Source organism: Triturus cristatus, chromosome 5_1, assembly GCF_964204655.1.
Source record: "Triturus cristatus chromosome 5_1, aTriCri1.1, whole genome shotgun sequence".
Lineage (NCBI taxonomy): Eukaryota > Metazoa > Chordata > Amphibia > Caudata > Salamandridae > Triturus > Triturus cristatus.
In genome coordinates, this window is record NC_140587.1 from 137627269 (window position 1) to 137654228 (window position 26960).

A 26960-nucleotide genomic window follows, 5' to 3' on the forward strand; every position below is an offset into this window, starting at 1 on the left:
AGCGTATGGTAGCAGGCACTGCTCAGTGAGTGTTTGTGTGTGCGTGGTAGGAGCCAGGCACTGCACTGTTGGTGTTTGGGTGTGGGGGAGTAGAAGGCAAACACAGCCGTCAATGGGTGTGTTGATGGAAGATGTTGGCATTGCTCTCAGTGGTTGTGTGGTGGGTAGGGCATAGGCACTGCTCTCTGTGGGTGTGTTGATGGAAGATGTTGGCATTGCTCTCTTTGGGTGTGTAGCAGCGTATGGTAGCAGGCACTGCTCAGTGAGTGTTTGTGTGTGCGTGGTAGGAGCCAGGCACTGCACTGTTGGTGTTTGGGTGTGGGGGAGTAGAAGGCAAAAACAGCCGTCAATGGGTGTGTTGATGGAAGATGTTGGCATTGCTCTCAGTGGTTGTGTGGTGGGTAGGGCATAGGCACTGCTCTCTATGAGTGTGTTGATGTCGGTTGTTGGTATTGCTCTCTTTGGGTGTGTAGCAGCGTATGGTAGCAGGCACTGCTCAGTGAGTGTTTGTGTGTGCGTGGTAGGAGCCAGGCACTGCACTGTTGGTGTTTGGGTGTGGGGGAGTAGAAGGCAAACACAGCCGTCAATGGGTGTGTTGATGGAAGATGTTGGCATTGCTCTCAGTGGTTGTGTGGTGGGTAGGGCATAGGCACTGCTCTCTATGAGTGTGTTGATGTCGGTTGTTGGTATTGCTCTCTTTGGGTGTGTAGCAGCGTATGGTAGCAGGCACTGCTCAGTGAGTGTTTGTGTGTGCGTGGTAGGAGCCAGGCACTGCACTGTTGGTGTTTGGGTGTGGGGGAGTAGAAGGCAAACACAGCCGTCAATGGGTGTGTTGATGGAAGATGTTGGCATTGCTCTCAGTGGTTGTGTGGTGGGTAGGGCATAGGCACTGCTCTCTGTGGGTGTGTTGATGTCGGTTGTTGGTATTGCTCTCTTTGGGTGTGTAGCAGCGTATGGTAGCAGGCACTGCTCAGTGAGTGTTTGTGTGTGCGTGGTAGGAGCCAGGCACTGCACTGTTGGTGTTTGGGTGTGGGGGAGTAGAAGGCAAACACAGCCGTCAATGGGTGTGTTGATGGAAGATGTTGGCATTGCTCTCAGTGGTTGTGTGGTGGGTAGGGCATAGGCACTGCTCTCTATGAGTGTGTTGATGTCGGTTGTTGGTATTGCTCTCTTTGGGTGTGTAGCAGCGTATGGTAGCAGGCACTGCTCAGTGAGTGTTTGTGTGTGCGTGGTAGGAGCCAGGCACTGCACTGTTGGTGTTTGGGTGTGGGGGAGTAGAAGGCAAACACAGCCGTCAATGGGTGTGTTGATGGAAGATGTTGGCATTGCTCTCAGTGGTTGTGTGGTGGGTAGGGCATAGGCACTGCTCTCTGTGGGTGTGTTGATGGAAGATGTTGGCATTGCTCTCTTTGGGTGTGTAGCAGCGTATGGTAGCAGGCACTGCTCAGTGAGTGTTTGTGTGTGCGTGGTAGGAGCCAGGCACTGCACTGTTGGTGTTTGGGTGTGGGGGAGTAGAAGGCAAACACAGCCGTCAATGGGTGTGTTGATGGAAGATGTTGGCATTGCTCTCAGTGGTTGTGTGGTGGGTAGGGCATAGGCACTGCTCTCTGTGGGTGTGTTGATGTAGGTTGTTGGTATTGCTCTCTTTGGGTGTGTAGCAGCGTATGGTAGCAGGCACTGCTCAGTGAGTGTTTATGTGTGTGTGGTAGGAGCCAGGCACTGCACTGTTGGTGTTTGGGTGTGGGGGAGTAGAAGGCAAACACAGCTGTCAATGGGTGTGTTGATGGAAGATGTTGGCATTGCACTCAGTGGTTGTGTGGAGGGGTAGGGCATAGGCACTGCTCTCTGTGGGTGTGTTGATGTAGGTTGTTGGTATTGCTCTCTTTGGGTGTGTAGTAGCGTATGGTAGCAGGCACTGCTCAGTGAGTGTTTATGTGTGTGTGGTAGGAGGCAGGCACTGCACTATTGGTGTTTGTGTGTGGGGGAGTAGAAGGCAAACACTACTGTCAATGGGTGTGTTGATGGAAGATGTTGGCATTGCTCCCAGTGGTTGTGTGGGGGTAGGGCATGGGCACTGCTCTCTGTGGGTATGTGGCATAGTGTGGAAGTAAGCACTGCTCTGTGAGTGCGAGTGTGGTAGTAGGCAAGCACTGCACTGTTGGTATTTGTGTGTGGGGGCGGTAGAAGCAGACAGCTGTCAATGGGTGTGTTGATGTAGGATGTTGCCACTGCTCGCTGTGGTTGTGTGGGATGGTAGGACATAGGCACTGTGTTCTATTGGTGTTTTGATGTGGGAGGCCGGCACTGCTCGCTGTGGTTGTGTGAGGTGCTAGGGCATGGGCACTGCTCTCTGTGGGTGTGTACCATAGTGGGTAGTAGGCACTGCTTTATGAGTGCGCGTGTGGTAGGAGGCAGGCACTGTTCTGTTGGTGTTTGAGTGAAGTAGAAGGCAGACACTGGCCTCTGTGGGTGTGTTGATGGAAGTTGCTGGAAGTGCTCTCTGTGGTCGTGTGGGGTTGTGGGAGACAGGCACTGCTCTCCTTGCGCGTGTGCTCTCTTGGTGTGTCTGTGTTTGTGATAGGGACCAGCATTGCTCTCTGTGGATACGGTAGGGGACGCCATTATTGTAATTGGCTGGCACTGCCATCTGGGTATGGAGGAGGGAGGAGCCAGGCACTGCATTCGGTGACTCCGGACACAGGCAATGCATGCAGTCATGTTCCCGGCGGCCACGCGTAGTGCCTGACACAGACTGTTTTGCTCCCGAGATTACGGAGAACTTTGCTTCTGGCGTGAACGGTGGTGGTTTTCGCGACCTTAGAAGGATGAAATGCTCCGTCGGCCCTGTATTCCAGCAAGTGGGCCGTAAAATAGTTGTAGCTGGCAACAAGCCCCCGTCGAGCTATTTTAGTGCCATGCACTACTCGGTAGAAGTAAGCGCTGCAGAGACAGGCACTGCCCTCAGGGTGTGGTCACAGGCAGAAGGAGACACTACTGCGTGAAGGTGTACGAAGCTTGGCGTGTTTACGTAGGAGGGTCCTATGGGGCAAGGGCCGGGCCGACTCGTCTGGGAGGGGTGTGTGGAGGCCGCCCGCCTGTGATATTTAAGGCGGGGAGTAGGGAAAGAGCCTGTGCATTGCCCTAGAGCACACAGGCTGGGAGAGCTGCAGCCGAGGGCTCCGGGACGGACACGGGACACCTGCAGAGTACGGTAAGGAGTCTTGTCTGACACAACGGTGTTTCTGGGGGCTGGCGGGAGAAGGACTATTGTCACCGCAGTGGGTGCAACGGGAGTCTTTCCGGTCGTGTTTGTGAGGTATGTGGGTGACTTCTGCGGCACACGCAGCTTTTCACTGTACTCCGTTCAATCTCGTTTTCTTTTCTCTGTTTTTTGTTTTAATTTTTCTAACTTATTTCTTCCTTCCTTTTTCTTTCTTTCTTTTGTTTCTTTTGTTTGTTTGTTTCTTGTTCTTTATCCCCTTTCATGCTTGCTTTCTTCCTGTGTTTTATTATTTCTTTCTCTTTAATTCAATTTGTTTCTTTCTTTCCTGCTTTTTCACATCTTTTTTTTCTTGCGTTTCATTTTGTTTTTCTTCCTTTCACTCTACACCTTATTTATTTTTTCTGTCTACCACTCCCAGGGCCGGTGAACGGATAGTGCTGGCTTCTGCTGTCTCTTGTGGTGTTCCCTGTCAACATTAATGCATCCCAGAGCCCCCAGAAAAGGGTTCCTGGTTAGCCCTTGCTAGTGATAGGTTAGTCCTGGACGAAGATTGATGGATCGGTACTGTCTAGTGATGTGATATTCCCAGCAGGCGTTGAGATAATACTGGCTCATGATTGGCTAGTCTTGGCTGATGCTAATCCTTGCTGGTAATGGCTTGATCTTGGATGAAGATTGTCCAGTGATGTGATAGTCCCAGCAGATGATGAGATAGTCCTGGCTTGTGATGGGCTAGTCCTGGTTCGTGATGGGCTAGTCCGGGTTGGTCATGTGTTACTACTGGCTAGTGATAGTCCCGGCTGGAGATAAATTAATCCTGTCTGGGGATGGGTCAGTCATGGCTGGTGATAATCCTGGCAGGTGATGAGATAGCACTGGCTAGTGATGTATAAATCCTAGCAGGAGGAAGGTTAGTCCTGGCAGGTGATAATCCTGGCTGGTAATGGATTAGTCCTGGCTGCTGATGGGTTGGTCCTGGCTGCTGATGGGTTGGTCCTGGCTGCTGATGGGTTGGTCCTGGCTGCTGATGGGTTAGTCCTGGCTGCTGATGGGTTAGTCCTGGCTGCTGATGGGTTAGTCCTGGCTGCTAATGTGATAGTCCTTGTTGACAATAGTTCTAGCTCGTGATGCCATGAATTATTCCTGGCTGGTGGTGGGTTAGTCCTTGCTTGTGATAGTACAGTGCTAGATTGTAATGTGTTAGCCCTGGCAGGCACTGCAGTAGTTCTAGTTGTCGGTACGCAGTCATGGCTGGCGAGGGGGTAATCTTGGCTGGGGGTCGGTAGTCGTGACGGGTCCCGGCTGGTGATTGTCTTGGCAAGTGATAGCCCACTGTGGTACTGTCCTCATGCCCAGCAAGTGTAACTCTGACCTGTGACTGAGTTACTAACGGTTGTTTAACCAGTCTGTAGTTTTGAACCGCACGCGCCATGATCTGTTTCTGTTCATAAACAGTACACATGCACTGTCCGAGAAGACATACAGCACAACAGCAAATGAAAACAATCTCTGCTTACAAACAGCAGGTGTAGTCTGTCTTTGCTTACAAACAGCACGGTAATCCTTGTTTACAAACAGCACTGTAATCTGTTTTTGTTTACAAACTGCACTGTAATCCGTGCTTACAAATAGAACGTGTTTAGTCTATTTCTTTTTACAACTGCACTGCAGCCTGCCTCTGCTAACATACAGCACTGCAGCCTGTGTCTCTATTTACAAACAAACAGCACTGTAATCTGTTTTTGTTTACAAACTGCACTGTAATCCTTGCTTACAAATAGCATGTGTAGTCTATCTCTGTTTACAGCACTGCAGCCAGTCTCTGTAGACATACAGCACTGTAGGCCGTGTCTCTATTTACAAACAGCACTGTAATTCTTGCTTACAAACAGCATTGTGGTTTTTGTCTCCGTTTACAAACAGCACGTAATCCTTGTCTACAAACAGCACTGTTGTCTGTTTTTGTTTACAACCTGCACTGTAATCCTTGCTTACAAATAGCACGTGGAGCCTATCTCTGTTTACAACAGCACTGCAGCCTGTCTCTGCTCACATACAGGACACGCAGTTTGTCTCTGCTTACAAACAGCACTGTACTCTGGCTCTGCTTGCACTGTAACACCTCATCACAAACAACAGATGTAGTCTGCCTTCGCTTACAAACAGCACGTGTGACTCTCTTTGCTTGCAAACAGTAGATGCAGCCTGTCTGGTCACAAGCAGCACTTTAGCCGCTGTTTACAAACAGCACATGTAGTCTGTCTTTCTTTACAAACAGCAGGTACAGTCTGCATCTGCTTACAAACAACGCGTGCAGTCTGTCTCTGCCTACAAACAGCACATACTGTCTATCTGCTTACAAACAGCGCACGCTGTCTGTCTCTGCTTACAAACAACGCTGCTTACAAACAGCGCATGCTGTCTGTCTCTGCTTACAAATAAAGCATGCTGTCGGTCTCTGCTTACAAACAGCACATGCTGTCTCTCTCTTCTTACAAACAGCGCGTGCTGTCTCTGCTTACAAACAGTGCGTGCTGTCTGTCTCTGCTTACAAACAGCGCGTGCTCTCTGACTGCTTACAAACAGCGCGTGCTGTCTGACTGCTTACAAACAGCGCTGCTTACAAACAGCGCATGCTGTCTGTCTCTGCTTCCAAATAAAACATGCTGTTGGTCTCTACTTACAAACAGCACATGCTGTCTCTCTGCTTGCAAACAACGCATGCTGTCTCTGCTTACAAACAACGCGTGCTGTTGGTCTCTGCTTACAAATGCACGCCCCACATGCTCCGGGACTCCCCATTCCCCCACACCAACACACATTTTATGAAATTCGGCTTTCCTGCTAAATGTGAAATTCCTTGCTTTCAAAGCCTTTCTGCATTAAAACGATGACACCCAATCAGGACATAACCTGTCTGTGAGTGCTGAACATGTCTGAGGGATTTTCATCTCTAACTGACAAAGTCAAATATAAATTAAAATTCCACTCCTAGGAACTGTCGCGTTATTACGAGCTCCGCCAGATAATCTCTAGGACATAAAGCAGGTTTTTCTCCATAACATGGGCACACTGGCAGCTTCTGTGCACTACCGGACTTGAGAGACAGTTCTAAAAAAATGTGTTATAGTGGATGCATTTCTCTGTTTTTTATTACCATACACTACGGGCTCTTAATGCAGATTTTCAGGTCTTGCCTAGGACTGCGCATGCACTCTCTGTTGCGAGACATTTTGTCAGTTTACAGTGGGCTTAGAGCCTTCCCTTTCTTTACTATTGGTCGACATTCATTGTCACTTTGATTTGCTTGCTTCTTATTTGATGGCTTTTGTGTGCTTTACTTCCCAATCCTGAGACTGTCCCTCCCCTGGAGCATGGACTTGTTACTGTGTCCTTACACTGCTCATTTGTTTGGTGCTTTTTATTTATTTTTAGTTAAGCACTTTATGTGTGTTTTCCAGCTGTCTCAGTCCTATGCTTTTCTGTCCCCCATCTTCATGTTGCTCTGTCTTACCATGTTCCTCTGTGCTCCACCCTCATCTCCGTGTTTCTCTGTCTTGCCTTTTGCTTCTGTGCCCCAATGCCCGGTCTCCCTGTTTCTCAATCTCTCAGACGGCTTCTGTGCTCACCCCCGCCTGTGTGATTTTGTTGGTATGTCCATGCTTGGTGCCACCGCCTACAAAATAATGTGGCTGTCCATGTCAAAAGTTTTTTTGCTGCACCAGTAGTGCTGTGAGGCATGGTTAAAACCCTTGGCAAAGGAAATTGGTCCCAAAGGTGAGATCTATTAGCTTAGCCAGTGCTTGTTTGTTTAGTGATACAATATTATAGACACTGACTGTTCTTGAGGGTCTTATCGTGAGATAACCAAAGGATAGGATAGGATAGTCACTTGTAAAGCGCGAACGAATGCCGAAGCGTCTTGGCGCTAGTGAGTAGAGAGGAACAGCCCCATCTTAACATCGGGTCACATCAAACAGCCGAGTTTTTAACAGTTTTCTGAAAAGTTGATGACTGTCTATAAGTCTCAGAGAACCAGGAAGCTTATTCCAGAGAGTGACAGCATGGAAAGAAAAGGCTCTGCCGCCCCATCTGGCTTTCCTAACACGGTGTAACTTAAGGAGGGATTGAGAGGAAGACCCGAGTACCCGACCAGGAGAGTAGGGAATAAAGAGCTTTTGAACCCCCTTGGCTCCCCCCCAAACACCGCCTTGTGTACTAGGCATAAAGCCTTAAACTCTATGCGTTTCTGGACTGGGAGCCAGTGAAGTGCCTTGATTTCATCAGCAACAGACTGATCTCTGGGGACGTCCAGCAAGAGTCTGGCTGCCGCATTCTGCAGAACCTGCACTCTCCTCATCAGAGTCTTGTTTATTCCTAATAGTAGAGCGTTGCAGTAGTCCATTCTAGACAGCACCAAGGCCACCACCACATTCCTGCGAAGCTCATATTTATCTCTGGGGACGTCCAGCAAGAGTCTGGCTGCCGCATTCTGCAGAACCTGCACTCTCCTCATCAGAGTCTTGTTTATTCCTAATAGTAGAGCGTTGCAGTAGTCCATTCTAGACAGCACCAAGGCCACCACCACATTCCTGCGAAGCTCATATTTAATAAAAGGGAAGATCTTCCGCACTGTCCTTATTAGAGAGGAGCAGGAAGAGGCAAGATTACTGACGTGTGCAGAAAAATTGAGCTGGTTGTCAAACACCACTCCCAGGTTTCTAACCTTACGCACGGGACAGGGGCATTCACCGGCCTCTTCTGGCCACCAAGCGCCGCTCCACACGGAATCTCCCTGGCCAAACTCTATTATCTCCGTTTTCTCCGTGTTAATTTTGAGATAATTCTCTCGCATCCAGCTCATGATTTCTGACAGGCAGCTGTGGAACTCAATAGCCGTGTCATTGGCTTGTTCACCAGCAGACACAATGAGCTGGGAATCATCGGCGTAAGAGATGATCGTGAAGCCGTGAGCCCTAACCAGCTTGGCCAAGGGGGCTACATAGATGTTAAAAAGCGTGGGAGATAAGGCGGAGCCCTGCGGCACTCCACATGGTAAGCAAACACCACCCAAGTTCCACGTCCTGAGCCACAGCCGCGGATGCAGAATGAGAATATAGGGAAATTATCGCACGATAACACCTTCTAGAATATTCATCAATGCTATGACAAAAACCTGACTCAGTAATTGTCCAGTTTCAATCTTAGAAACCAGCTAGCTCTCAATCACACAATGACTGCGTCTGTGCCTTTGACCGTGTGTAGCGCTCTGCTGCCTTTCTGTTAGGTTTGCGCTTTATAAATACCACCTATATTTTTTGCTTACACTACTTGCCAAGCAATGTCAATTGAAAGCCGTGGGGGCGAGACATCATAATGACAAGGAAAAACACAAAGCAGCAGGAAAGGTTATGTCACTCAGATTCTGATTGGCTGGTGGAGCATTATTACAACACAACTGAAAGGAGGGCTTCAGTAGCAGTGATCGCCCTCTCTGTAAACATTCTTGAAAACGATGCGGGTTAATGCCAATTCCATTATTGATGTAACATTGGTATAATGAAGAAACAGGCGAGCGCCAGGAAACACGGCTATCAGTCCCAAGGCACAGCTACCAACTCCCAGTGCACTAGCATGCCCCTTACCTCACAAGCATTCCAAGCTCGCACGCTCCCACGTCATAAAGGTAAATACACTAACTCGTGAAGCATATCATCTTAACAATAATCCCAACATAACAATTCTGATTGGTCAAGCCATAGGTGGCTTGCTCTGATTGGTGATAGACCTTCCTGGATGACAGCATGTTTTTGAGACTTTACCAGCTCTGTCTCAAGAAGCTGGTGTCACCTCAATACCAGGAAGGTTAGCGCCAGCGCATCCTTTTAATGAATAGTTACATGCTTTATAAATTCATTTCAATTATTCATTCGTTCGTAAACTCGGCCATTAGAGCCCCACACTTACTTCATCTCATGGGATTAAAGTGTGCAAAAGTTTTTTTTCACCAGCATAGTTACTGATTTTGGAGGTCAGTAAAAGAGGAAAGATTCCCAGCTTCACAAATTTGACAAAGTTGGAGAATGTTATGCCAACTTAGTGGCCATGCACCTGTGCGAGGATTGGCCCAAAAGACCTACCAGAAGCAGAACTTCACTCCCGCACGTCCAGCCTACCGGCCGTAAACGCCCCCTGGAGTTCCATGAGAGACCACTGGCCCCCCCAGGTGTCCCCATTGACAAGGGTGACGCCTACTAAGTCCCGTATAATGCCAAACCTATCATGACAAAAAAGGAAACTCTCCGTCGTGTAGACGGCTCTGTGCTGCTATGAGGGGCGGCGAGGGAAAGACTGTCCCGCCGCTCCGCAGCCTCTTTACACTGTTCCTCGAAAACTGGCAGGATCCAGATTGGACCCGCCTTCCATAACCCGGAAGCACTTGCGTGCTTCGGGGGCATGCCCTCTTTCTGCCAATCAGGGCCAAAGGTTTGGGCTGGTGCCTGGTCGCGTCACCAGCCCCTCTATGGCATCGGGGACCAGCACAGCCGCCATAGTTGGCGCCTTATCAGTCCGCCGTGTCTTCTCTAGACAGTTGAGGCAGGCTGTTTCCACACTAGACATAACACTCTTTACGTGGTATCTTGCCCGCGCTCAATAGCGCCAAGAACCCATTTGCGCAGAGCGCTTGCCATATGTATTACTATAGCATACCCACATGCACTGACTTTACTCTATTAACAGATCGCCAGTCGTGGCACAAACGTGTTCCACCTAATGTTGCGCTCTTTGCAGTACAGCTGAGTTTTGCAAACTTCCGCTGGGGGGGGCTGTGTCAGGGAACGGTGGTGCAGAAGGGAGAGACGGGTGGAGGTTGATGGTTTCACTGTAGTAGACAATGTTTGCAAGATATATTCTGCCTACCTTTAGGAGTATGATCTTACTGTTGAAGATTTTTATGTAGCACCCGCATTAACTGATTTGCCTCTAGACGTGTGAGTAATTTCTAAGGGTGTGCGAAATGTGTGTAATTTGCTTTTACGCAATTACGCAAATTTGTGTGGAAATTATGCGCGATCCAAATCATTTAGTGCTATATTTTACCGCGAAATGCATCCCCCATATCAATTTTTGACACAAAGATAGAGCGAACAAGACACAGACAACAACCGCTTGTCTGCTGGTGGGTTTCATGGTTACCGCCCCCCCACACTCCCCCCTTATAACTTTTTCTTCAAAGGTAGCGTAACGACATGACATGGTGCTGTGGCGGGATTTAGAAAATCCGGGAAACAAGCATACTGCGTAATTCCAGAAATTATACGAATTACGCCAGTGTAACTTCAATTTACCCCAAATATAGTAATTGCCATTATTCCCCAATTTAATATAACAATATGTGGTATGTGGGGAGGGGCAGTTCCGCCTACCCCACCCGCCACACCCAGCAGGGACATGTGTAAGCCCCGAGACCCCAGGGCAGGCGTGCATCCATTAAAGGCACCGTCTCCATTCTTAATTACGGATATCTATAAGATCTGCCGGCCATTAGTAAGGCCATCAGCGAGGGTTCAGGAACCGCGTCCCGCCCCAAATTACAAATAGAATTCTTGATCGTTCAATGGCGCCTTGTGGACAGCGGGCCCAGGTGACCGGGACTCCTGGTGGTTTAAAGGGCCAGGCCGGCTCTGAGACTCTAACACCGGAGGAATGCGCCTTCCCTGGAGACGGCAGGCGTGTCGGAAGAATGCGTTTAATGGCGAACACAGAACATGCTAATGAGATGAATTCACCCCTGGGCGGGCTGCGTCACTGTAGTCATTAGAGAGCGGAAAATGTGAGCGAGCGTCTGTGAATGCGCGGCTGTGACGGCAACGGACACCAGCCTTTAAAAGGCTGAACTATGATGAGAGTAAAACATCACAGCCATGGGGGCAGACTCTTGTCAATCAGAAGAAGCATTGGCAAAGACAATAGGACATTCGCCACCATGTTGCAGATGAAAGTAGGTGGAGGGGTAAACTGCAGCCGTGGGTGAAAAAAAAAGTGAAAGCCGCGTGAGCATACATTAATCCCAGGACGGCATTGTGTTTGAAAAACCGGAAGTGCAGTTCACCTTACTGGTAGCCACGGTAGCCTAAAGACGTTCATACAACGAATATTCATCCACGCGTAAGAGGAGAGGGCAGTGGTCGAAGTGGGCGGGAACGGCAGGGCACGGCGTGCCCCTACTTCTTTAATTCTATAGCTTCCGTTCCCCTACTTTTTTATTCCCCTACTTTTTTATTTTGAACGTGCATCCCGGGACGTAAGAAATATCCAAAGCCTGTAGAGAGAGCTCCGCGTTAGTGGCTGTTAGGGGACGGGCAGGGCGCAGAGAAGGAAAAGGTCTCCTTCTCTTGCTTCCTGCCCAGACAAGACCAGGACAGCGTCCCCTTCTGCTCTGACGCTAACAGCGCCCCTCTCCTTCCCTCCTCTCTTTCTTACTCTTATTCCCTCTCTTTATGTCTAGCCCCTCCTCACTTACCGAATCCGTGACTCAAGAAATGGTTCTCACCCTTTCTCCCTGTCGTTCATTTGTTCCCCTGTGAAATGGATGTAAAAAAAACAAAACACTTTCATGGAAATGCCGTTTTTGGCATTTTTCTATTCCAACGTGCAGCCTCGGAAATAAACGGTTCGAAATATGAAAATAAATAACTAAAAGCAAAACAGTGTGTTCTTAAAGTGGCCTCATTGGTTTTATTCACACCCAAACACATTAGCGTCACTTTACAGAGTTTGCAGTGAAGCGCTACTTTTGTTTTCTCGTCTTTCTTTGAACAGCATTGTTGTGCCCAGGTGGGGAAGTGCACCATTCCTGCAGGTACTGCAATACCTCGTTGATGGGAGGATTGGAAAACAAAATGTGTACTGTGTTCACTAATTTGGCCTTTTTAAACCATACTGCTAACGTTTTGTAAGCATATGAGCAGTGGACATTGAAATGGGTCCTTTCTGGGCCCTGTAGTAATGTCCTTAACTTTTCAGGCAAAAATACTTCTTGATTTTTGAATGATGAGTGTAAAAGCGTTAAGTTCACCATTTTGTTCCTGCTTACATTTCACATGCTTTATTTAATCTTTCATACCCTATGAGTGTTTGCTTTTTCCAGGATGTTTTTACTTTTTCTTTTAGGCAGCATATTGCTCTTGCCTAGTGCGTAATTTTGAATTGAGTTGCATCCAGTTGTTTATAGCAGGTCAAATTGGATTGTAGTTGAAGGCAGTGTGATTTTCTCTCAGTGGGGCGGTATGGTGTTCAGCGGGGGAGCGGATTTAGTACTGTGGTTAGAGCTGCCAAATTTAGAACTGGGGGAACCAGGTTCATCCTTTATGACCAGTCCCCCAGACCATTCTCCTGAGGGAGCACATTCCCGTGCTAGACCATAGAAGGCCTCGCAAGACTTAAAAGGCCTCACAAGACTTTAGATGCCCAGGTGTCTTAGCACCAGCAGTTTGACCCTAGTGGGGGCAAGTGTGGGTTAACCTTGAAGGCCTGTCCACCACAATCCATACTAAAGCTCACCTCCAGTCTTGCGGACAGGCCTAGGAAGCAGCAGTGACTCTATCACTGAGGTCACAGGACCTTTGAGCAGGGCGGCTCTAGGGCAGTGCAATCGCACTGGGCGCTGACTTCGGATGGGGCCATCATGTTTGCAAGTATATTATGGTTTTAAATGCACTTGCTGCCTCGTTGCTGGCCTCCAGCAATTTTCGGCAATAATAAAAATGTCATGATAACTCCGGTGAATAAACTTCTTCCTAGAGCGAGATCGTAGTTTTGTCTAGTGGAAGTTTTGACTCATGGAAAGATAGCACAGAGGGTTAATGTGCCTGCTGCAAAAAAAATGTACCTTGCTCATCACAAAGTGCGCATAATGTAAATAGGTCAGTGGGTTACTGCTTTTGTCAGTGAGATGCTTTTGTTACTTGCAGTTTATAAGTTAAAATCCTAACAAAGAACAGTGAGCTATTGACTGTCATCTAAGATCTGCATACAAACTGCAAGGTATAAACTAGAGCGTTATGATTTTTTCCCTAAGCCTTTGTTTATCCTAATGTTGCAAAAAGTGTTCATTTGGATAGAAATCGATTATGATTATTAAAGAGAACCCCCAATCATGGTATTAAGTTTTAAATTCTGAGTTTGTGTTTCTCCAGATCAATCACTATTAAACTATACTGTCTACTAGTATGGTTGTCATGTGACTCCTACACCTTGTAGTCCTTGGTCTTCTGTAACATTCCCCATACAGTGATTTACACACGTAAAATTGATTGTCTGTGTGTATTTTGCGGACGACAGAAACTCCATGGCTCAGAAACAAACGGCTTGTGCTTCCACTTTTAAGCATATTTGGGACATTCTGTATTTAGAAACATATCCCGCTTTGTGAATTTATTTTTATGTCAATAACTCATATTAATCGTTAAATAATCATGTGTATCCATTGGTCGAATTAAATAACATAATAAACTGTAACTGGTCAGTGAACTGCCAAACAAATACTAAAGATTGGGATGTTTTGCGCATCCTGGCCACACCTCTATCTCCGCCCCCTGATCCAATCCTCAGGTTATTCCCGCCCTCTGATTCTCCACCCACAGTTCCCCTACTTTTTTTTCCCCACTTCGACCACTGGGAGAGGGCCCTCTTAAACCCAAAAACCAATACGGTTAAAAAAATGCGCTCTGAGGCGGCCAGTGCTGCCCGGGTCCCAGGCCGCCCAGCGCGGCGGAGGACGTCGCCCCACTGACTCAAAGCCAATATTGTAATATTGTTTTATTTTTCAGCTGTTGCATGTGTGAGGAGGGGCGGGGCTGGGCCATGGCAGATGGGGCGCAGTGATGTGCACTGCTGAGTGCGCATGTCTGTTTGGCCGGCCAAACAGACATGCGCAGTTAGGTTTCTCAAACTAGTTGTATTGTACAGCTGGGTTGGAGAAACAGCACAGGCTCCCTGTGCCTGAGCGAGCATTAAACCAGCCCACTCTAGCCAGTCCAGGAGCTGCTCTCATTCTTGGTATAGCATGAGAGCAGCGTCTGGATTGGATGGGACGCCTCTCATGCTGTCCCAGGGACTGCTGGGAGCACTGAGGCACGAGGTATCCGGCAGCATCAGGTAAGTTTTATTTATTTATTATTCCTCCCTGAGCTCCCCCTCCACCTGCCTCACTAGTTTTATTTGTGTCGGCCGCCACTGGTTACAGCTATCTTTTTCATTATGGCCACTCAACACGGTCGGGGGGAGGTGAGCGGGGTGTGGCAGGGTAGAAGCAATATGTCATAAGCAAGGAAAATGAATTGCGTTTAAAAATAAATCTGGGAACTTGAAAATAGCCCAAACATTTGCAATAACCTGAAGCACTGGTGGGAGAGTGAAGGTGACGTCAAGCAGCTCGCGCGGTATGTCACATGATATCATCCTTGAAAGAATTGACCATGCCTCGTGGCCGGCCGGTGGCAACAAAGAAACAAATGCTGAGAGACAGGTAGGCTTCTTGTGCGTCCTTGTGCCGCGAGCCAGCAGGAAGACTAGTGGAGAGTGAACTATGCTGTGTCTCTGCATGCGGAAAAGAAAGTCATCCTCTCCAGTCGATGCCAGCAGCCCCTGGCCAGACTTCTATGCACTGCTACAGTCTGCGCTGCATTCGAGAGCCTGCAGTGTAATGGAGGGACTTGATGAATTCAGGTGTCTTTGCAACTGGAGCAGTGGGGCTACATGAAGCAGCCATTGCATCATAGAAGTGGCAACAATACAGTAAACAATACCAAAAAAACTAACGCTATGAAGAGGTGCGCACTGGCCGCGTTATAGTGTTTTTATCCATTATATCAGTTGGAGGGGGGGTGAGCATGAGGAATAACGAAGGGGGTGGGAGAGAAATAAGCAACACAGTGGGGCCTGGCAGGGCATAAGCAACACAGAAAATAGATGATTAACCATTAAAAGATGCCGTGCGGGCAGCGTGTGCCCAGGTAAAAGGGACTCCTGGCGGATTTTGATGGCCATGCCTGCTCTGAGACGATGACACCAGAGGAATGCACCTTCCCTGGAAATGCCAGCAGGGCCAGGCATGCCCAACACAGCAAGGTGGGGAAAGTAATAAGCATTACGGACTGAGCATTGGTATGGGAATATGGAACACAGATGAGAATGTGGGGCACGGCAGGGGACGAAGTAACAAGGATAGCTGTACTCACGGGCCGTCCACTGCTGGTGCTGTGATTGAGGCAGGGGAAGAAGAAGGAGAATACATTTAAAAAAAGAACCTCAATCACAGCGCCAGCAGCGGAAGGACCCTACTCAAAATGAAGGCATCAGCACTTGGTCCCTGCTCCTGCTGCAAGAGAAGGATGTGAAGTCGACCCCCACTGCCCTATTGAAAGGCAGTAGATGTGAGTGGCAATGAAGACCACGAATGGTAAGTAAGGGGCAGTCTCCAAGCCCTTCACTGTATACAACACCCCTCGCAGCAACAGTGCATGCGCACTGTTTGGCGAGACCTAAAAAGGGGTGGGGGAAGGGAAGGGTTGAAATATTGGTGGAGAAGGGGGGCATGCGAAAACACAGACTGCGGAAACATCTTATGCAAAAACATGACAAAACAAAGACTAAAACTGTGACCTAAGATAAACACCACCCTACAAAAGTAACCCACCTGCCACTAATGCCGCAGTCAAACACCTGCCCATGCGGGGAGATTGAAGGTAGAATAGTAAGTTGTTCTCCCTTATCATCTTAACATGCAGGTGTTCTAACATAGCATTACGTCCCGCTACTGAGGGCTATACCTGTCGAGGCCGGCTTTAGAGCTGGTGGCGCCCGGTGGGACAGTCTTTGTTGCCTGTCCATGACCTCCTTCTCTAATGACTCCCTTACTACTGGGCTCCACTAGTAACCCTCATATCTCCATAGCCTCTCTCTCAGAAGTATTTATTTTCCTTTATAGCACTACTCATACTAATGTACAGAGTCTAAGCACTTTACATCACATGTACATTTTACAGAGACAAGGAATGTGTGCAAATCAATGTAAAGGAAATGTTACAAAAGATAATAGGGACTACAAGGTATAGGAGCCACGTGTCATCCATACTAATAGGCAATATGTTTTAAGCGTGCCTAATCTGGAGAAGCACAAACTCAGGAGTTACAGCTTAACTGGTGTTGGCTTTACTAATAAGAATGTATTGCTACACAAACTAATCTTTGGTGATGCTGGTTCATAGCTCACTGTGCTATATTAGAATGATTGTAACTTATAAACTGCAAGTAACAAAAGTATCTCTGTTAAAAAAGCAGTAACCAACTGAGCTATCCACGTAAAATGGAATTGTGTGAACTACATGTTACACATGCTTTGCAGCAGGCACATTAACCCACTGTACTACTTTATGATGAGGCAGGACTGCTATTAGACAATACTTGCATCTCTCTGGCAGGTACATTAACTAGCAGAGTTATCTTAACATTTTTATTATTGGCTGAAAATTGGATGGCACACAAAGAACTCTGAAGTGGGTGTTTTTAAACCAAAAAGATGGGACTGGTTGCACCTCCCTAAAGCCGGCCCTGATACAGTTGTTAAATGCCCTCTTCCTGAGTTATTGCCGCGCCCATATGATTCTGAAGCCGCTTCCTTTTTCACATAATTATGGATATGCCACATTTGCTTCAGAATCTCTCATCTGCTGCATGATCTGCAGATTTTAACAAAAAATGTATTTCTAGTTCAAACAAATCAAAAGTTACTAAGAACATGTCAACATGTGTCTGTGCGCCGTAAAAGGCCCGTCGCAACGTTTAACTGGTCATCTTTCAGTTGCTTATGTCTGTATTTGGTTGCAAAACTGATACTACTGAGGTGAAATCTTTGCCTAGACAGTATTACCATGTGAACAAATGACAAAATAATGAAGTTATACTAACAAAAAATGTGCTGCTTTATGCCGAATAATCTGCCTTTTCTTGCCACATAATTTAGTCAGCCCTCACACATAATTTGACACTCCTCTTCCACCTAGTTCCAGTGGCCCTGGTTATAGCCTTGATCCTTTTGAAAAGGCCTATAACAAAAAAGGGTGTGCATTTGATAACTGCTGTAGTCTGAGGCAAAACTGGCTTTAAAGCTATTAGAGCATCCGCGAGAGTGGAATGATCTAATTAAAGAACAAGAAAGAAACAAGAAGACAAACAATGGCATGTTCGAGCAGGAGGGCGGTTTCATAATTGGTTCTCAACATTTCAAATGTGTTATAATTAATATTGAGTTTTTCTTTTCATTTGTCTCTAGACGCTTGAGTAATTAATAAGGTGTAAACAATTTGTGTAAATTGATTTTACATAATTATGAGAACTTTTGTGAAACTTATGCGAAGTCCAAATCATTTAGTGCTATATTTTAGCCCGAAATGCGTCCCTCTTATCAATTTTTGATGCCAGGGCGTATTTCGTGCTCATTCCATCAACCTCAGAAGGATGAAACTCTGAGTTGGGTTCTGCCAGACTTCAGACCTGTGACCTACAAATGAAGCAAATATGCGGTGCAGCAGGTGCATCAACCCTAAGGCATAAGCCCTTAGGACCCTATTTATCAAGTTTGCACCATGCAATGTAGTGCATGCACGACACAAACACTAAGATGCAAATTATCCAGCCATGCAAGCCCACCTTGAGTGGCCCTGCATGGCTTGATAAATCAGGAGTAGCGCAACGCAGTGCAAACCGCTGCATTGCGTTACTTTGCCCCAGGTTGGCATTCCACATACATGCCAACATTTCAGAAATGCAAAGTGGGAGATTTAAAAAAAAAAAAAAAAAAAAAAATCGGGAGAATGGGGCCTTCAATCGGGTTTCTGTCATGTATGGACTTTGGAAGGGTGCTGCTGCAGGATCGAACATTTGAAAGCAAATTCACGTGTTTTTTTTATCACCTTTCAGAAGCATGGAGCGCAATGGCAGGCAGAGAAAGAGGGGGATGCAAGAGTTGTGCACTGGCCCGGCAGGTTGCGGTCAGTGCATACACCCCCCCCTCCCTCCCCCGTCAGCCTGGCCTGAAACAGCTTCCAGGCACACACACAGCCGCCCCCCCCCCCCACAGTACTTCACAGGTGTTTAAAAGACCATTCGGTTGTTAATGGGGCTTTGTTGGTTTTTCACCCCTTCTAGAGCCCCTGCATCGCCATTCTGACTATTGCTGGAAGAATTAGCATGTTACACATTACCAAGCCCTGTCAGCTGAAGCCCCGAGGAATCGGGTTTTTGCTTGCAGGAATCGGGAGGCGGGAGACTAGCCTTCAAATCGGTAGTCTCACGCCTGAATCGGGAGTGTTGGCATGTATGATTCCATGGGCGCTGCATAGGTGTTCCCACGCAACTCCAATTGATTTAGATGCTTTCCAAGATTTACCCTTGCTGGTAGACCTGGGGATGCGTCAAAATTCTACGCCTTCCCAGGGGAGGTGCAACGAGTAGAAATATCTGTATTTCTCCTAGTCACTTCCTCTTTCTATGTGTGCTGCATTCTGCAGCACACATAAAAAGAGGAAAAATGCCTCGGGATTGCTTTTTTGCAGAAAGGTGTCCCTTCCTGCACAAAAACAATCCTGCCTGCAACTCAGGCACCATTGCACCATGGTGCAAGGGTGCCTGCATTGGCGCTAGGTAACCCATTGTGCACCAGAGCTTGGGAAAGAACAGGAAGGCCCTGTATTGTAATAAATATGGAGCATTTCTGCCCTTTCCATGTAACGCAGCGCAGCAAGGTGACTTGCTACGTTACTTTTACATAAATAGGCCCCTTAGTATCTCAGCAGTGAGCCTCATTTAAACCTGGAGACAACAGAGTGCCATCCTCCTGTGACCCCCAAACCTCCAGCTCAGAGACAAGCCTGTAGTAGGAGAGGTTGGCAGGGAACAGTGGTGTGTGCCTTCCCTAGAGGCTGTCGACCACAGAGCAGTGTGGCACGGGCATGGTAACCTCCAGGCCCTGCAACCAAGTGGCCTATTTTAACATGCCGACAGACACTTTTTTGTTCTGGGATTTTTTGTTCACGACACATATTTAACCATTGTGTTCACAGTCTACTCGTCACGCACAGTTAGGGGCCGATTCTGATCCGGGTCGGAAGGGCACCGAACGCGATCCGGCCAGAAAAACTATGAGCCGTACGCATGTTTTCCGACCGACTCGTACAGCTGTACGAGCGAGCAAGTACGATGCGAGCTACGTGAGATTCACTGACCGAGTCGTTTCTGGGTCCGAACCACTCCGTACGTCTCGGTCGGAAGCTAACCGTGGCGTGCAATGAATGCGATTTACACCCGAGCCAGTACGATGCACGCGTTGGACAGGATGTGCGAGCCGGAGTGTCTGGCTCGCAAAAGCTACCGGAGTCGGACTTCGGGGGTCCGCTTCGGACCCCCTAACACCCTCAGCCCTACGACTTGGACACAGGGGGAGGCCTATGGGTCTCCCCAACACAGGCATGTACGGTGCGGATGGCACCGACGCGTACCCACTGTAGGGGGCGCACTTGTTTGAGACGTACCCATTCAGTCAATGGGAGCGCATGTACGCGTCGTACAACTGGCTCCCATTGACTTCTATGGGAGTCCGACCGAACCGAGTCCGACAACATACGTGCGCATCGTACTCGCTCGGTCGGACTGTAGGGGTCCGGCTCAGTCGGAAAACACTCCGGATCCGTCTCGGTCAGAGTGCTTTCCGAACCAGTTCGGAATCGGCCCCCAAGTGTTTTAATTGACATAGACCTTGTCTGTCCGGTTCCTACGTGGCTTGTCGTGCATCAACATGTACCTCTTCCGGCAACAACATGTTGTGACAGGTGTGTGCTCTTAGCTGGGCTCAGAGAGCGGTGGATCTCGCACTACAGTTGTCAGCTCCCCTCCGTACTCAAAGACCCTTAGCGATAGCCCTCTGCCCCCTCGTTCCCCACGAGGTCTCCCTCACACCAACCGTGGGCAGCAGATGTAGAGCTCACCTTCTTCAGAACACATCCGAGGACAAAGCTGCAGATTTACTAAGATTTTACACTGTGCGTCACAAAAGTGGCGCAATCGGCATAAAATCTTTTAGTCTGATTTTCTTTCCAGCTCTAAACTTGTTTAGCGCTAAAAATGACGTGAATGTAATGAGAAGCAGCGTATGCGTTGCTTTACATTGCTTAGCCCCTAGGGGGCGTACCAAGGGTGGTGCATGGGCATTCCCATGCAACCACCCATGGTTTGTTACGCTAAACGCAATTTACCAAAGAAAGTATTCAGGGTTTAGTGTCAGAAAATAGCGCGCCCTTCAACCAGGTGCTTAAATGAGAAATGCTTTTTTTCCACTTTATTTTACGACTTCTCATGAGTGCTGCACTGTACAGCACGCATACAAAGTGGGAACATTTTTAAAAAAATCAGTCTGAGCATAGTATTTTGTACTGGAAGGGTGCCAAGCTGTCTCCGTGGTGCAAGTCAGCTAATTTCAACGCCGGCAGTAGGGAGAGGGGAAGAGAGTGACATATTTCAGTAAATTTGGCTCTGTCCCGCTTTCTCCTCACGCAACGCAGGGTTTGCGGATGCTGCACTGTGTGAGAAATTGATCAATCTAGCCCTAAATGTCGACATCCCCGCAAAGTGTAAAATGATGCTAAACAGCACTTTCAAGGCGCTTTGTGTAGTATAGGCTGAGGCGAACATGGACTGAGGGGAGGCGGAAATCTGCCAGTTACATGTGTGGGCGCAATTGTTCACAGAATGGATTGTGCATTATGTGCAGGTTGCTCAGTGCCCGCCAAGATGTGTTCAGGGCAATAACATTGTCTGACTTTACTTCCCTACAATGTCACTCGTGCGCAGTGCCACCGTTTACGATATTTGCACGGTTACTAACTGGATTTCACAGAGCGAGGAAACACATCCGTAAAATATTACAGCTGAAATCTATGCAGCAGAGTGCGTCTTGAGCCCCATATCAACATGTGCACCCTCATACTTGAAGACTAGAACTATACCTATAGAAGTCTCTTATGGTTTCACTGCAGAGCGGATTTTTACAGCTATGTTTATTAATATTTGGAATGAGAGTCTGCAGTGAGCGCCCGTTGTTGTGTGTAGTGCCTCGCGCCGGTGTACATGCGCCTCCTCTCGAAGGGCGGTCGGCCGACACGCCCTGGTACCCAGGGCCGGTTTATTCTCCTCTGATCTTCGTACACACGCACCTCTGTATTGTGTCGCTCAGAGCTGCTCCTCTGTTCGGCCTTCCTCCGGCTTTGAATGCCCACCAGCCGTCTTTCTCTTGAGTGGAGCACGGGCGGGGACGGCCGGGGGCTGATCTGCTGCTGGGATGGGACAGGGGGGCCTTGTTCTACCTGACTCTGACGTCACCGCAGGGGCTTGCCTGTTCCCTCCCCTGAGACATGCCTCGACAAGCAAACAGCCCAGGAATGTCCGTGAGACTTTCTGACTGTGGAGCAGTGACCACAGGGCTCTGACTGTCTTACACCTGGAGCAGTGACCACAGGGGTCTGACAGTCTTACACCTGGAGCAGTGACCACAGGGCTCTGACTGCCTTACACCTGGAGCAGTGACCACAGAGCTCTGACTGTCTTACACCTGGAGCAGTGACCACAGGGCTCTGGCTGCTTTACACCAGGAGCAGTGACCACAGAGCTCTGATTGCCTTACACCTGGAACAGTGACCACAGGGCTCTGACTGCCTTACACCTAGAGCAGTGACCACAGGGCTCTGACTGCCTTACACCTGGAACAGTGACCACAGGGCTCTGGCTGCTTTACACCAGGAGCAGTGACCACAGAGCTCTGATTGCCTTACACCTGGAACAGTGACCACAGGGCTCTGACTGCCTTACACCTAGAGCAGTGACCACAGGGCTCTGACTGCCTTACACCTGGAACAGTGACCACAGGGCTCTGACTGCCTTACACCTAGAGCAGTGACCACAGGGCTCTGACTGCCTTACACCTGGAACAGTGACCACAGGCCTCTGACTGTCTTACACCTAGAGCAGTGACCACAGGGCTCTGGCTGCTTTACACCAGGAGCAGTGACCACAGAGCTCTGATTGCCTTACACCTGGAACAGTGACCACAGGGCTCTGACTGCCTTACACCTAGAGCAGTGACCACAGGGCTCTGACTGCCTTACACCTGGAACAGTGACCACAGGGCTCTGACTGCCTTACACCTAGAGCAGTGACCACAGGGCTCTGACTGCCTTACACCTGGAACAGTGACCACAGGCCTCTGACTGTCTTACACCTAGAGCAGTCACCACAGCACTCTGTCATACACCTGAAGCAACGATAACCGGACTCTGGCTGTCTTACACCTGGAGCAGTGACCACAGGGGTCTGACAGTCTTACACCAGGAGCAGTGACCACAGAGCTCTGACTGTCTTACACCTAGAGCAGTGACCACAGCACTCTGTCATACACCTGAAGCAACGATAACCGGACTCTGGCTGTCTTACACCTGGAGCAGTGACCACAGGGCTCTGACTGTCTTACACCTGGAGCAGTGACCACAGAGCTCTGATTGCCTTACACCTGGGGCAGTGACCACGGCACTCTGTCATACACCTGAAGCAACGATCACAGGACTCTGTCTTACACCTGGAGCAGTGACCACAGGGCTCTGACTGTCTTACACCTGGAGCAGTGACCACAGGGCTCTGGCTGCTTTACACCAGGAGCAGTGACCACAGAGCTCTGATTGCCTTACACCTGGAACAGTGACCACAGGGCTCTGACTGCCTTACACCTAGAGCAGTGACCACAGGGCTCTGACTGCCTTACACCTGGAACAGTGACCACAGGGCTCTGACTGCCTTACACCTAGAGCAGTGACCACAGGGCTCTGACTGCCTTACACCTGGAACAGTGACCACAGGCCTCTGACTGTCTTACACCTAGAGCAGTCACCACAGCACTCTGTCATACACCTGAAGCAACGATAACCGGACTCTGGCTGTCTTACACCTGGAGCAGTGACCACAGGGGTCTGACAGTCTTACACCAGGAGCAGTGACCACAGAGCTCTGACTGTCTTACACCTAGAGCAGTGACCACAGCACTCTGTCATACACCTGAAGCAACGATAACCGGACTCTGGCTGTCTTACACCTGGAGCAGTGACCACAGGGGTCTGACAGTCTTACACCTGGAGCAGTGACCACCGGGCTCGACTGTCTTACACCTTTGTCTGACACCTGGAGCAACGGCCACAGGGCTCGACTGTCTTACACCTGGAGCAACGGCCACAGGGCTCAACTGTCTTACACCTGGAGCAACGGCCACAGGGCTCGACTGTCTTACACCTGGAGCAGTGACCTCAGGGCTCTGGCTGTTTTACACCAGGAGCAGTGACCACAGAGCTCTGATTGCATTACACCTGGGGCAGTGACCACAGGGCTCTGACTGTCTTACACCTGGAGCAGTGACCACAGGGCTCGACTGTCTTACACCTGGAGCAGTGACCACAGGGCTCTGACTGTCTTACACCAGGAACAGTGACCACAGGCTCTGACTGCCTTACACCTGGAGCAGTGACCACAGGGCTCTGACTGTCTTACACCTGGAGCAGTGACCACAGGGCTCTGATTGCCTTACACCTGGGGCAGTGACCACGGCACTCTGTCATACACCTGAAGCAACGATCACAGGACTCTGTCTTACACCTGGAGCAGTGACCACAGGGCTCTGACTGTCTTACACCTGGAGCAGTGACCACAGGGCTCTGGCTGCTTTACACCAGGAGCAGTGACCACAGAGCTCTGATTGCCTTACACCTGGAACAGTGACCACAGGGCTCTGACTGCCTTACACCTAGAGCAGTGACCACAGGGCTCTGACTGCCTTACACCTGGAACAGTGACCACAGGCCTCTGACTGTTTTACACCAGGAGCAGTGACCACAGAGCTCTGATTGCATTACACCTGGGGCAGTGACCACAGGGCTCTGACTGTCTTACACCTGGAGCAGTGACCACAGGGCTCGACTGTCTTACACCTGGAGCAGTGACCACAGGGCTCTGACTGTCTTACACCAGGAACAGTGACCACAGGCTCTGACTGCCTTACACCTGGAGCAGTGACCACAGGGCTCTGACTGTCTTACACCTGGAGCAGTGACCACAGGGCTCTGATTGCCTTACACCTGGGGCAGTGACCACGGCACTCTGTCATACACCTGAAGCAACGATCACAGGACTCTGTCTTACACCTGGAGCAGTGACCACAGGGCTCTGACTGTCTTACACCTGGAGCAGTGACCACAGGGCTCTGGCTGCTTTACACCAGGAGCAGTGACCACAGAGCTCTGATTGCCTTACACCTGGAACAGTGACCACAGGGCTCTGACTGCCTTACACCTAGAGCAGTGACCACAGGGCTCTGACTGCCTTACACCTGGAACAGTGACCACAGGCCTCTGACTGTCTTACACCTAGAGCAGTGACCACAGCACTCTGTCATACACCTGAAGCAACGATAACCGGACTCTGGCTGTCTTACACCTGGAGCAGTGACCACAGGGGTCTGACAGTCTTACACCAGGAGCAGTGACCACAGAGCTCTGACTGTCTTACACCTAGAGCAGTGACCACAGCACTCTGTCATACACCTGAAGCAACGATAACCGGACTCTGGCTGTCTTACACCTGGAGCAGTGACCACAGGGGTCTGACAGTCTTACACCTGGAGCAGTGACCACCGGGCTCGACTGTCTTACACCTTTGTCTGACACCTGGAGCAACGGCCACAGGGCTCGACTGTCTTACACCTGGAGCAACGGCCACAGGGCTCAACTGTCTTACACCTGGAGCAACGGCCACAGGGCTCGACTGTCTTACACCTGGAGCAGTGACCTCAGGGCTCTGGCTGTTTTACACCAGGAGCAGTGACCACAGAGCTCTGATTGCATTACACCTGGGGCAGTGACCACAGGGCTCTGACTGTCTTACACCTGGAGCAGTGACCACAGGGCTCGACTGTCTTACACCTGGAGCAGTGACCACAGGGCTCTGACTGTCTTACACCAGGAACAGTGACCACAGGCTCTGACTGCCTTACACCTGGAGCAGTGACCACAGGCTCTGACTGCCTTACACCTGGAGCAGTGACCACAGGGCTCTGGCTGTCTTACACTTGGAGCAGTGACCACAGAGCTCTGACTGTCTTACACCTGGAGCAGTGACCACAGAGCTCTGACTGCCTGACACCTGGAACAGTGACCACAGGCCTCTGACTGCCTTACACCTAGAGCAGTGACCACAGCACTCTGTCATACACCTGAAGCAACGATAACCGGACTCTGGCTGTCTTACACCTGGAGCAGTGACCACAGGGGTCTGACAGTCTTACACCAGGAGCAGTGACCACAGAGCTCTGACTGTCTTACACCTAGAGCAGTGACCACAGCACTCTGTCATACACCTGAAGCAACGATAACCGGACTCTGGCTGTCTTACACCTGGAGCAACGGCCACAGGGCTCAACTGTCTTACACCTGGAGCAACGGCCACAGGGCTCGACTGTCTTACACCTGGAGCAGTGACCTCAGGGCTCTGGCTGTTTTACACCAGGAGCAGTGACCACAGAGCTCTGATTGCATTACACCTGGGGCAGTGACCACAGGGCTCTGACTGTCTTACACCTGGAGCAGTGACCACAGGGCTCGACTGTCTTACACCTGGAGCAGTGACCACAGGGCTCTGACTGTCTTACACCAGGAACAGTGACCACAGGCTCTGACTGCCTTACACCTGGAGCAGTGACCACAGGGCTCTGACTGTCTTACACCTGGAGCAGTGACCACAGGGCTCTGATTGCCTTACACCTGGGGCAGTGACCACGGCACTCTGTCATACACCTGAAGCAACGATCACAGGACTCTGTCTTACACCTGGAGCAGTGACCACAGGGCTCTGACTGTCTTACACCTGGAGCAGTGACCACAGGGCTCTGGCTGCTTTACACCAGGAGCAGTGACCACAGAGCTCTGATTGCCTTACACCTGGAACAGTGACCACAGGGCTCTGACTGCCTTACACCTAGAGCAGTGACCACAGGGCTCTGACTGCCTTACACCTGGAACAGTGACCACAGGCCTCTGACTGTTTTACACCAGGAGCAGTGACCACAGAGCTCTGATTGCATTACACCTGGGGCAGTGACCACAGGGCTCTGACTGTCTTACACCTGGAGCAGTGACCACAGGGCTCGACTGTCTTACACCTGGAGCAGTGACCACAGGGCTCTGACTGTCTTACACCAGGAACAGTGACCACAGGCTCTGACTGCCTTACACCTGGAGCAGTGACCACAGGGCTCTGACTGTCTTACACCTGGAGCAGTGACCACAGGGCTCTGATTGCCTTACACCTGGGGCAGTGACCACGGCACTCTGTCATACACCTGAAGCAACGATCACAGGACTCTGTCTTACACCTGGAGCAGTGACCACAGGGCTCTGACTGTCTTACACCTGGAGCAGCGACCACAGGGCTCTGGCTGCTTTACACCAGGAGCAGTGACCACAGAGCTCTGATTGCCTTACACCTGGAACAGTGACCACAGGGCTCTGACTGCCTTACACCTAGAGCAGTGACCACAGGGCTCTGACTGCCTTACACCTGGAACAGTGACCACAGGCCTCTGACTGTCTTA

The 26960-nt window shown here is 49.6% G+C and overlaps 1 protein-coding gene across 1 annotated transcript in view; it reads left to right on the plus strand.

The window, feature by feature from the left end:
• The first annotated feature begins 3017 nt into the window (after nt 1-3017).
• The window catches only part of EPPK1 (epiplakin 1), a 174698-nt gene continuing 150755 nt past the window's right edge, over nt 3018-26960 (plus strand). Inside the window, exon 1 of the mRNA XM_085604598.1 lies at nt 3018-3211. The gene's annotated coding sequence lies outside the window, so the exon portion shown is untranslated. The remainder of the gene's footprint in view (nt 3212-26960) is intronic.